Source organism: Canis lupus, chromosome 17 (genome assembly GCF_048164855.1).
Source record: "Canis lupus baileyi chromosome 17, mCanLup2.hap1, whole genome shotgun sequence".
NCBI lineage: Eukaryota > Metazoa > Chordata > Mammalia > Carnivora > Canidae > Canis > Canis lupus.
The window spans coordinates 46,672,308-46,684,390 of NC_132854.1; the positions used below are offsets into that span (position 1 = coordinate 46,672,308).

The following is a 12,083-nucleotide window of genomic DNA, read 5'->3' on the forward strand; positions in this document are numbered from 1 at the left end:
GAGTATCTTACTTATATGAAAACTCCTCACAGCCCTTAGGTGAGCAGGATTATTTTGCTGATTTAAGATGAGAAAAGTGAGGTTTGGAGAGATTAGATAATATATATTTTGCCCAGTTAATAAGAGGAAAAACTTTAAATTTCAGTCCCAAGTTACTTTCACATGAAATTATATAAATGCCTTTTCTTTCAAAGTTAGTATATAGATTAATAAAGGGAATTATTTGTTGTTTATTTTTGATGAGATGTGAGCCAATACGACCTAGTGTTGCAAGGTCCATACTTGAGAACTCTATATATAGAGTCCCTGTAAGAGCTGAATCCCTCCAAAAATAAAGTAACCAATTCTAATGTCTGTAGTCTTCTTCCTACTTTTATAGTGCCTCTCTTTTTGCTAGGGTCTCTAGCTCCACCTCTTCCTACTTATTTCTCCAAATTAAATGTTTTAAAGGATGCCATTTCTATTCTTGAAAGATTATTAGGCAAGTTATATAACCAGTTTCCAGGCTACTTCCTTCTCTGATCTGTAACTAGCGCATGCCAGTTAAATTAGAATTTTAGATAAACAGCAAATACTTTTTATTTTTTATTTATTTTTTTAAAGGTTTATTTATTTATGAGAGACAGAGAGGCACAGAGACACAGGCAGAGGGAGAAGCAGGCTCCATGCAGGGAGCCCGAAATGGGACTCGATCCCGGGTCTCCAGAATCAGGCCCCGGGCTGAAGGCGGCGCTAAACCGCTGAGCCATCCGGCTGCCCCAGCAAATACTTTTTAAATTTAATTATATCCCATACATTATAGTTAAATAATGCTGAAATTTAAATTTAAATTTCACTGGGCATACTGTAGTTTGTGAGAATCCTAGTCCTGTGGCACGCATATACAGAAATGGACAAGCCTGTTGGTCAGGTTGTCAGATAGAGTGATGACTGGATGGTCAGCTTGTAGGAGGTTTTTTCTTGCCACCAAATCTTCACTGAAGGTGCAGCCAATGTCTCTTCTGATGTCTCTGGAGAATTATTCTGGAGTTGTTCTTCATGAACCCATATGGAATACCCTCTCTTAAATCAAATGTCTTAGACAAATCGATCTTAAGCATGTGTAAAGGTTTTACTAACAATAGGACCAGCAAGAAGACTAAATCATGAGGCAATTAACAAAAATTTGTAGGGAAAGAACTTAAATACTCATGAAGTAATTGTTTGCATAAGCACAGGCCCAAGATGTTTGTATAGCATGATAAGAAACTATCCTACCTTTATGAGTTAACTTAAGTCATGACATCTAGGAGCCATCACCTGAGGTTACCATCCCAGGCAACCTGTGGATCATTAATCAGAAATAATAAGCTTATGAGCCTGTGGCTCTTAACAAACTAGATAGTAAGCAACAAATAATGCAGAATGCATTTGTGGCTTCTGATCAAATACACTGAGCAAATAAATTTTATTTTTTAACACTGTCAGAAAAGGGCTAACTAGTAGAGACACCAGTTACAAATTTTTTCTTCCAAGAAACTATCAGAAGATTCTCAAACCTAAAAAAAATTGCCAAGTCACATAGTCCTGCTGTATCTCAGGTTTGAAAAAATAATTTTAATTTTCACTAGTGAACAGTAATATAAGTTGAAATATTTATTACCCTAAGCATCCTGGAATTGCACCAAAGTTGGATGAGTAGACAAGTTAGGCCTGGTTCTACCTTGTATGTATGTACCCATAAGAGACAAGGACTTAAGTCTTCAGGATAAGACCCACATGCATGCTTTCTCACTTTTATTTTTTTAAGGTTTTATTTTTTGATTCATGAGAGAGGCAGAGATACCCACAGAGGGAGAAGCAGGCTTCATGCAGGGGAGTCTGATGTGGGACTCCATCCCAGGACCTTGGGATCAGGACCTGAGCCAAAGGCAGATGCTCAACCACTGAGCCACCCAGAGGCCTCTCAACTGTTTTTTTATTTTTTTTTTAATTGAATTTATTTTTTAAAATTTTTTTATTGGAGTTCAATTTGCCAACATTTAGCATAACACCCAGTGCTCATCCTGCCAAGTGGCCCCCTCAGTGCCCTCACCCATCACTGAGTGGCCCCCTCAGTGCCCATCCCAACCCCCTGCCCACCTCCCCTTCCACTACCCCTTGCTCGTTTCCCAGAGCTAGCTATCTCTCATGTTTTGTCACCCTCACTGATATTTTCATTCATCCTCTCTCCTTTCCCTTTATTCCCTTTCACTAATTTTTATATTCCCTAAATGAATGAGACCATATAATGTTTGTCCTTTTCCGACTGACTTGTTTCACTCAGCATAATACCCTCCAGGTCCCTCCACATCGAAGCAAATGGTGGGTATTTGTCATTTCTAATGGCTGAGGAATATTCCATTGTATACATAGACCACATCTTCTTTATCCACTCATCTTTCGATGGACACCGAGGCTCCTTCCACAGTTTGGCTATTGTGGACATTGCTGCTATAAAGCTTTCTCACTTTTAATTCTTCCTTATTCTTTCTCTTCAAACATTTCCCTCCCTTTGAGGACCTCTCTATCCATAATGTTCTTGCTACCAATTCCAAACAAGCATAATTTCTCCAAAGAGTCTCAAAGCCCCTTGGTTCCTTCTTTTTGCTAGCAAATGTTACCAATTTTACAATGCTTCCTTCTAATATAGTTTTTGTAGCTCTGGTTATGATGTGGAAAAGTGATCTCTTTTTCTGAGGACAGTATCAGAAAGGAAAGTATCAATAATGTCTCTAATATCATCCACAAACATCTCATTTGCCTCTTTTCTTTGAACATGAATTGCTCTTTATACACTCGGGTTTGTCTCCAAATAATAGAAGTTTCTGCCAACCAAACACATTATTTAATAATCATGTTAAACAGATTTTTGTTTTGAAACAAGCTTTCTGAGAGGTGCAAATCCTGTAGATTATGTTCTAAACAGCTGCTTGCTAGCAGAGAGGAAAAGACAAAGAAGTCAGTGGATTTCTTTCAAGGTGTCCTCTCTTTCCATTACTAAGAGCCAAGGGAAATAGAAACACATTTTAGCTTTAATCATTTCATTTTGTTGTAATTGCAAAATGTTTTATTCTTTTCACAAGGCAAGTGTGTAATAAATTATTAATTCAAATTACATATTAACATGTGCAGGACATTCTGGGGTTGGAATAGAAATAGTGATAAGTTTGAATAATTTCTTGAGTTGGGGTAAAAACATTAGGAGATTGGAAATTAAAAATAAAAATCTAAACTGTATAGCCACAATGATACATTTAGTGACACATAAGCTTTATAGTTCTCAGATTTTACTTACAAGAAATAAAATTGTTGGGCAGCCCGGGTGGCTCAGTGGTTTAGCGCCGCTTTCAGCCCAGGGAGTGATCCTGGAGACCCTGGATCGAATCCCACCTCAGGCTCCCCACGTGGAACCTGCTTCCTCCTCTGCATGTGTCTCTGCCTCTCTCTCTCTCTCTCTCTCTCTCTCTTTGTGTCTCTCATGAACAAATAAATAAAATACTAAAAAAATAAATAAAATTGTTACCATGTGACTTAAAATACAATTTATTTTATAATAATTACCATAATGTTAATACTGTATATTTTAATTTACAATTCATATTAATTATAGGACTTAGTTTTGCCTCAGTAAGTTCATAATGAACATTTAGTATGCAAAATACAAGTTCTTTGGCCATGTATTCAGAAAATATAAGAATATAAAAAAGAAAATATAAGAATATCAAATTTGTTATAGATTTTGAAATATCTGTCCTGATCACAACACTGCACATCCTTCAATGGCAGCTGCCTCTCACACTAGTAAATACTGAAGAAAGAATATGTTAGGTAAGACGTTTCAGGCAGCACCCAGTAGAACACAAGGAAGTGAAGCCTAGCAATTAAAAATGTGGATGCCGGGGTGTCCGGGTGGCTCAGTCAGTTAAGCATCTGCCTTCCATTCAGGTCATAATCCTAGAGTTCTGGGAGTGAGTCCCACTTTGGGCTCCCTGCTCAATGGGGAGCCTGCTTCTTCCTTTCCCTGTAACCCTTCCCCTGCTTGTGCTCCCCCTGTCCCATTCTCTCTCTCAAATGAATAAGTAAATAAATGAAATCTTTTTTTTTTAAATGTGGATGCCAGTGTTGGATAGATGAGAGTTGATTTTCCTGCTCTCTCATTACCTAGTTGTGTAATATTCTAGATGATATTTAACTTTTCTAAATCTTTGTTTCTGAATACCCACAATGGGTTAATAGTAATATTTCACTAATATTACATCATAATGTTACATTGAGGATTAAATAAAACAGCATAGTAAGTGCTACTACAGTAGCTCAAATGCAGTAAGCACTGACTGTTAAATAATTATACTATTACAGGTCTACTATTGCTACTGCATATATGAAAATTATTTTTAAAAATGTGTGCATTTACCTTTTTTCTAAGTAGCTTAAAAGTGTACATTTTAAAGATTTTCTTTTCAGGCACCAGAGACCACTAGCTGGGAAACTTCTTCATTCATTCAAACTTCATTGTCAGTCAGTTTTAAAAACTCATCGACCCTTTCTTTTAAATGATTTCTGTGAGAATTAGTTCCTTTTCTGTCACAAACCCATCACTGTTGTCTGTGTTTTTCTCATGTCTATCAAATCAGGACTATCCAGTAGAACTTTCTGCAGTGATGGAAAGGTGCTAGATCTCTATTGTTCAAAACGCTAGCTTCTAACTACATATGGGTATTCAAATTTGAGTCAATTAAAGTCAATCCAATTAAAAATTTAGTTTCTTAATGCTGCTGGTAACATTTCAAGTGCTCAAAAGTCACATGCAACTACTTGTCTACCATTTTGGAAGGCACAGTGACAACCGGTCCTATTGTCTTCAGTTTTTCTGTAATCAAATCCATTACACAGACTAGTCCTAGTTTAATATTAATAATGAATAATTTTGATTACATTATTCCCATGCTCAAAATCTCTTTGATTAAAGGCATACTCTTAAAAATATATAATTACATGAAAAAATTTTCACATTAGACATTAGAAAATGCCTAAGTTTGAAAAGTTGTTGCCTACAGTTTTTTGTTGTTGTTGTTTGTTTGTTTGTTTAAGGTTTTATTTATTTATCCATGAGAGACACAGAAAGAGACAGGCAGAGACACAGGCAGAGGGAAACATGATCCTAGGACCCCAGATTTCATCCTGAGCTGAAGGCAGATGCTCATCCACTAAGCCACCCAGGCATCCCTATTGCCTGCGTTTTGTCTTTATATTTGTATATCCATATAAAAATTGTCCTAAAGTGAAGGATATTTATATTTAATTAAAAATGATTTACATTTCATTCTCTGCATTTTCTGCCTTTCAAGTTTTTCAAATATTTGAAAATAATGTTTTTCTTCTATTAGTCATTTCATCTTCATTTTATTTGCTTTTCTTAGCAATTGGGGTAACTTCCACAAGCCTCACTGACATAGATGGTGCCTTTTTAAATTGTGGTGTCCAAGACAAACATAGTCCCATTGATGTGAACTGGAAAATACCAAATCTCATGGAAACTAATTTTCCTTAGGCTTCCTCTTCAAGAGAATATCTTATGTATTTGGAAGATAGACTCTCATATACAATATCAGATAGTAATGTTGAGTATTGCATATCCAAGTAAAAAGAGAGAGGTGCTAAACAGCCTTTAAAGGAATGTTGTTTCTTCTAATAAGAGAGTTAAGGTTTTGGCAAGACATACTGAATTTTGGCATCAGTGTTTAATAGGTAGGAGTTGGGGACAGTGCTCCAGGAAATTTGACTGCTCATGGGGGAAGATGCTTAGAAAGGGAAGAAGGCTGAGGGTTTTATGACTAAAAAGGGTGATTGTGAAATAATAATAATAGAAATAACAATAGCAATAAGATGTGTTTATTAATCATGGCTTCCAAAGTGAAGGCATAATTTTTAATTATAGGGAAATCGATTTACATCGATTAATACTGTCCATTCCCTCTCTCCCAAAACATTAGTTCTTTACACAACTGCTATTCACTTCAGTAATGCTCATTTATGTATTTGATTAAGAAGAATTAGGGAGCCAGATCTCAAAAATATGTTGACCGGATATGAAGTGAAAATTTAAAAAAAAGTCATATAGTTACAGACACCTCAAAGCATTTGGTTTACAATCAAAAGTGCATAGCACATGGGACTGAATTTGGGGGGAAGTAATTGATAGTATGTTAATGTTGTAGCCAACATTTTGGTTGTTAAACATTCCGTTTTTCTTCTTCTTTCTAGCACAGACTGATTGGCTGTCCTCCACTTTCCCCAGAAAAACTTAAAGCAGGGTGACACCATCTCCAGCTCCAGGGGCAAATCATATTTGATGTAAGATAATATTTTTGATCTAGTTCTTTTTGTGGTGTAAGAATGACCATTTAAGTCAATTCTGACTTATTCTGGTCTTCTGGGAAAGGATTCCTCTTCCCTGAGAAGGGGACCCTAAAATAAAGAACACTAAAATAAATGTTTGTTTTCATAAATGAAGAATGTCTGGAACTGCCTAAAACTATGCCTACAATCTCTCCAGTCTTCTGTACCTGAAAACAGGTCAGGCAAAACTTGAACACTGAGGTTAGAGTGTAAGAAAAAAACAAGAAGAGCTAGCAAGGAGCTCAGACCATGGGAATATCACTGAGTCATTTATCACACATAGCCTGGAGCCACCTACTTATGGATTTCATTCTAGGTGAGATAATAGATTTTCTTTTGGTTTAAGCCAGTTTGAGCTGGGTTTTCAATTACATGTAACTAAAGATTTCCTAGTGGATTCGATCTCCACTATTTGAAGTTATAGTCACCTAAACTGCTGTCATTTTATTTTTCATATGGTTGTTGCTAAGTCACATTTCTGCAGTGCTGTGCTGGTGATGTGAATTACTTGAATATGGACACATAAAGCACATAATTTAAAACATTCTAATTAAATAGCAGCAGAAACGTAGTGCTAGCTGATGGTAATATTGGGTTCTTTATAGTAACGAGACTATGTCCCAAATCTAATTTTACAACTTTAAGGGATGGGTGGCTTTAATTGTGACCTCTAGTTTGTGGGAACTTAGAATTTTTCATCTAAAGATGGAGGCACAATATGAATTCCTAATTCATGCATCCATTAAAGCATTGAGAAGAAAATTTATATTTTGTCTAGTGCAATGCCTGGGAAGAAGTTTTACAGTAAATCTATCTTACTTTATTTTTAAAAAAGTTTATTTATATATTTGACAGAAAGAGAAAGAGCACAAGCAAGGGGAACTGCAGGCAGAGGGAGAGGGAGAAGCAGACTCCATCTTGCCAGGGAGCCTGATACGGGGCTTGATGTGGGGCTCAATGTAAGGCTTGATCCCAGGGTCCTGAGATCATGACCCAAGTCCAAGGCAGATGCTTAAACAACTGAGCCACCCAGGCACCCCTATAAAAATATATTTTAGATACTTAATCATCTTTGTTGATTTAAGTCTAGTATAATGAAACAGTTTTCTCAATTGAGGTTCTTTCATTTAATGTCTTTAATTATTTTAATCAGCTTTTTTTTAGCTTTTTTGAATTTAAATTTGTATTAGCTTATCTTTTATGATTTCGAACACATCATTAAACTTTCCAAAAGGATCTGGTGGGAAGAGCTTACTAACAAACATATGAAGTACATTAATTATGTATCTGTCAGATGACATTCTGATATTTTGCCTTCCAACTAGTATTTTCCCAAATTCTTCCTAGGATATTAGTGAAAGAACTTTACTGAGGACACACAAAGCATTGCTGAAATCAACAAAGTTTGTCTATAAAATTCACCTAATTTGCCAGTCTAACAACTCTATCAAAAAGAAGTTATACTTTGTAAGCCCATGCTGGTTCCTAATGATCATTGCTTTTTCTCCCAAATGTTCTCAAAACATCTGTTTAATATCTTCTAGAAATTCACTAAGTCCTTCTTTGCCATGCCAAAGGGTTGACTTTTATCCTACGCACAAGGGGAGAAGATCTGTGTTCTTACAGTTATTTTTATATGTCTAATTCTACCTTAAAATTAGGGATTATGCTCATTTATATGCTCATCTAGAAATATATGAATCATAGAACTCATTTAATATTATATAAATAAAAAATGACAGTAATTAATTATGAAGCATTACCTTGTATATAAGTTTGAGCAGAGATAAAGATAACTAAGGGTGAAGCTAGATTTAGGGAAACTTATTAAGAGTCCATTGAAAATTTTTAGGCAAGGAGAGATGGACACCTGAATTAAATGATGGTGGGGACCTAAAAGGAAAAATGGAATGGAATGGATGGTTGGAGAGATAATGTGTGTGTACACATGCACATATTTGCCTATCTCTACATGACCGAGTTGATCGGAAAAATGCAGAAGTCCACAATGACATCCAGGTTTTGGGCTTACCCATCTCAGTATTTTAGGGTATTTAAATTAGTGAAATCCTCCAAATGACTAATGGTGTAAGTACAATAGAAGGTTATTTCTTCTTCATAAAATGGGATTGTGCGGGGCAGCTCTCTTCAACAAAGATTCAACAAGATTTTTCTCATTTCAATTTATAACAATCAGTTTGTCTCAAGTTTCCTTCTTGCTGAAAGAAAATTAGAACAAAAGATGGGGAATATTTTAGGCCATATTTGTAAATAGAATATATTACTTCCTCTCCTATTACAACCATTGGAACACAGTCCTCTGACTACAGCTAAAAGCAAGGAAGGCTGAAATATATGTTTTAACTGTGTTTCTAAGAGATGGAAAAATATTCCATGCTCATGGATTGGAAGAATTAATATTGTGAAAATGTCAATGCTACCCAGGGCAATTTACACATTCAATGCAATCCCTATCAAAATATCATGGACTTTCTTCAGAGAGTTGGAACAAATAAGATTTGTGTGGAATCAGAAAAGACCCCAAATAGCCAAGGGAGTATTAAAAAAGAAAATTAGAGCTGGGGGAATCACAATGCTGGATTTCAAGTTGTACTACAAAGCTCTGATCATCAAGACAGTGTGGTGCTGGCACAAAAACAGACACATAGATCAATGAAACAGAATAGAGAACCCAGAAAAGAGCCCTCAACTCTGTGGTCAACTAATATTCAACAAAGCAGGAAAGGACAGTCTCTTCAATAAATGGTGCTGGGAAAATTGGACAGCCACGTGCAGAAGAATGAAACTAGACCATTCTCTTATACCATACACAAAGATAAACTCAAAATGGATGAAAGATCTAAATGTGAGACAAGATTCCATCAGAATCCTGGAGGAGAACACAGGCAACACCCTTTTTGAACTTGGCCACAGCAATTTCTTGCAAGATACATCTATGAAGGCAAGGGAAACAAAAGCAAAAACAAACTATTGGGACTTAATCAAGATTAAAAGCTTCTGCACAACAAAATAAACAGTCAAAAAAAACTAAAAGACAACCTACAGAATGGGAGAAGATATTTGCAAATGACCTATCAGATAAAGGGCTAGTATCCAAGATCTATAAAGAACTTATTAAACTCAACAGCAGAAAAACAAACAATCCAATCACGAAACGGGCAAAAGGCATGAACAGAAATTTCACCAAAGAAGACACAGACATAGCCAACAAGCACATGAGAAAATGCTCCGCATCCCTTGCCATCAGGGAAATACAAATCAAAACCACCATGAGATACCACCTCACACTAGTGAGAATGGGGAAAATTAACAAGGCAGGAAACCACAAATGTTGGAGAGGATGTGGAGAAAGGAGAACCCTCTTGAACTGTTGGTGGGAATGTGAACTGGTAAGCCATTCTGGAAAATGGTGTGGAGGGTCCTCAAAGAGTTAAAAATAGAGCTACCCTACGACTCAGCAATTGCACTGCTGGGGATTTACCCCAAAGATACAGTGGCAGTGAAATGCCGGGACACCTGCACCCCAATGTTTATAGCAGCAATATCCACAATATCCAAACTGTGGAAAGACTCTCGGTGTCCATCGAAAGATGAATGGATAAAGAAGCTGTGGTCTATGTATACAATGGAATATTCCTCAGCCATTAGAAACAACAAATACACACCATGTGCTTCAACGTGGATGCAACTGGAGGGTATTATGCTGAGAAATAAGTCGATCAGAGAAGGACAAACATTATATGGTCTCATTAATTTGAAGAATATAAAAAATAGTGAAAGGGATAATAGAGGAAAGGAGAAAAAAATGAGTGGGAAATATAAGAGAAGGAGACAGAACATGAGAGACACCTAACTCTGGGAAACGAACAAGGGGTAGTGGAAAGGGAGGTGGGCTGGGGGTTGGGGTGACTGGGTGAGGGACACTGAAAGGGGCACTTGATGGGATGAGCACTGGGTGTTATACTCTATGTTGGCAAATCGAACTCCAATAAAAACATACAAAAAATATTTTAACTGTATTTAAGTAATAAGGAGAGGAAAACAAATTTAATTGAGTTCTTTTCATTAATATGATCATAAAAATGGAAGAAACATTCACCCAAGAAGATGTTATGGGGCTTTGAGTCATTTTGTAGTATAAGCCTACGATATCATTATGCATACATATACAGAGCTATCTATTAAATGAAAATACAATGCCTGAGTTCAAATAGAAGGTTTGCTTGGAGTTCCAGATTTGGAAATCATTGGTTTATGGATGACTGAAGTCATGAATTAAAGGATTTTTTTCAATAAGAGTGTAAACTGAAATTAGATGAAAAGAGATAATCGAAAGATAGAAGAAAAAAAACAATAGTTAAAAGAGTGAAAAAAAATCTGTATAGTCAGAGAACTCCTAAATGGAAAGGAAAATCCAAGAAAAAGATAAGGTGGCAGCTAAGAGACACAGATAATAGATAATAGTGCCAAAAAATTAGAGTGGGCTTCAGTTTCAAATACCGGGGGGAGATTAGGTCAGATGGGGTTTGAAATATGTTCACCGCTTTTGGCAATAATGACATATTTATGCATTTTAAGAACCTAGTGTCAATGGTGTTTTGAAGGCAAGGACAGATTAAAATCTTATTAGACAAAGAAGACAGATTATAGCCAGAGGTATGAGAAAAGGGCGAACACTTTTGTTTTTGATGTTGTAGTTAAAAATAAAGCATCTTAAGCAATTTACATATTGAAAAAAATAAATTATTAAGGATGAAAATGATTTAGATGTAGGTACGACGGTATGGAATCTCAAGTATGATTATTCTTGTATAGGAAAATGGTCTTCTTTTCCTTTAAATAGTTAGGAAAGATAAAAATCTCTATCTCTTAGTACTCTGATATATAAATTGTTGAGTTTTTAAACTTGAAATGACTTAAATAGTTTGAATTATATTTAAAAATTAGATTTTGTAGTCATGCCATTTATTTCATTCCTTCTTTTTGTCAATAACCTCAGTCAGTAGTCATGTATTAAAGGCTTACATGTTAGTGATGAGCTCAAAACATTTTTTAAGAGGACCAAAAGAAAAAATAGCAGAGAAAATACATCAAATAAAATTATAGAGCTACAGTTAGGAGAGGTATATATTAAATAGTGATGTAAAGATTGATTTATAGAATACTGACATTAGTAGGAATTTGTTATATGTTCCATGATATTTTTATTATTTTTAACAAAGTATATATTTACGGTGCTCACACTGGATTCAGGTTATTGAATTTTTCAGCCACCCCATATAGAGACTGTTCTTATATTTCTCCTGTTCATTCAAATCCAATTATACTCACAGTAGTAAAGATAGAAAAGTAGCTAATTGTTGGGTGTGAAACTTAGAAGTTCCCACTTTTTATAGTTACCTGGGATAAACAGCATAATGAGCTTGATTCTATCCACTCCAGGGTGCATGGACTTAAACTTGGGGAGAAGAAAGGGTTTTTAGAATCATAATAGGTTAGATATCTTTATGGTCATCTTGTTTAGCCATATTTCTCAAAAGTTTGGGATTTAGTGAAAGATCTTGGGAGAAAAATAACTTTAGTCTGTTTCTGATAGAAAGGAAACAGAGACAGGATGGCTTCTTGGACACAGAGGGATGTTG

The 12,083-nt window shown here is 35.7% G+C and overlaps 1 long non-coding RNA gene across 1 annotated transcript in view; it reads left to right on the top strand.

Moving 5' to 3' along the window:
• The window catches only part of LOC140608414 (uncharacterized), a 147,139-nt gene that overhangs the window by 103,942 nt on the left and 31,114 nt on the right, over positions 1 to 12,083 (top strand). Inside the window, exon 2 of the long non-coding RNA XR_012010435.1 lies at positions 6,286 to 6,375. This is a non-coding gene — a long non-coding RNA (uncharacterized lncRNA). The remainder of the gene's footprint in view (positions 1 to 6,285; positions 6,376 to 12,083) is intronic.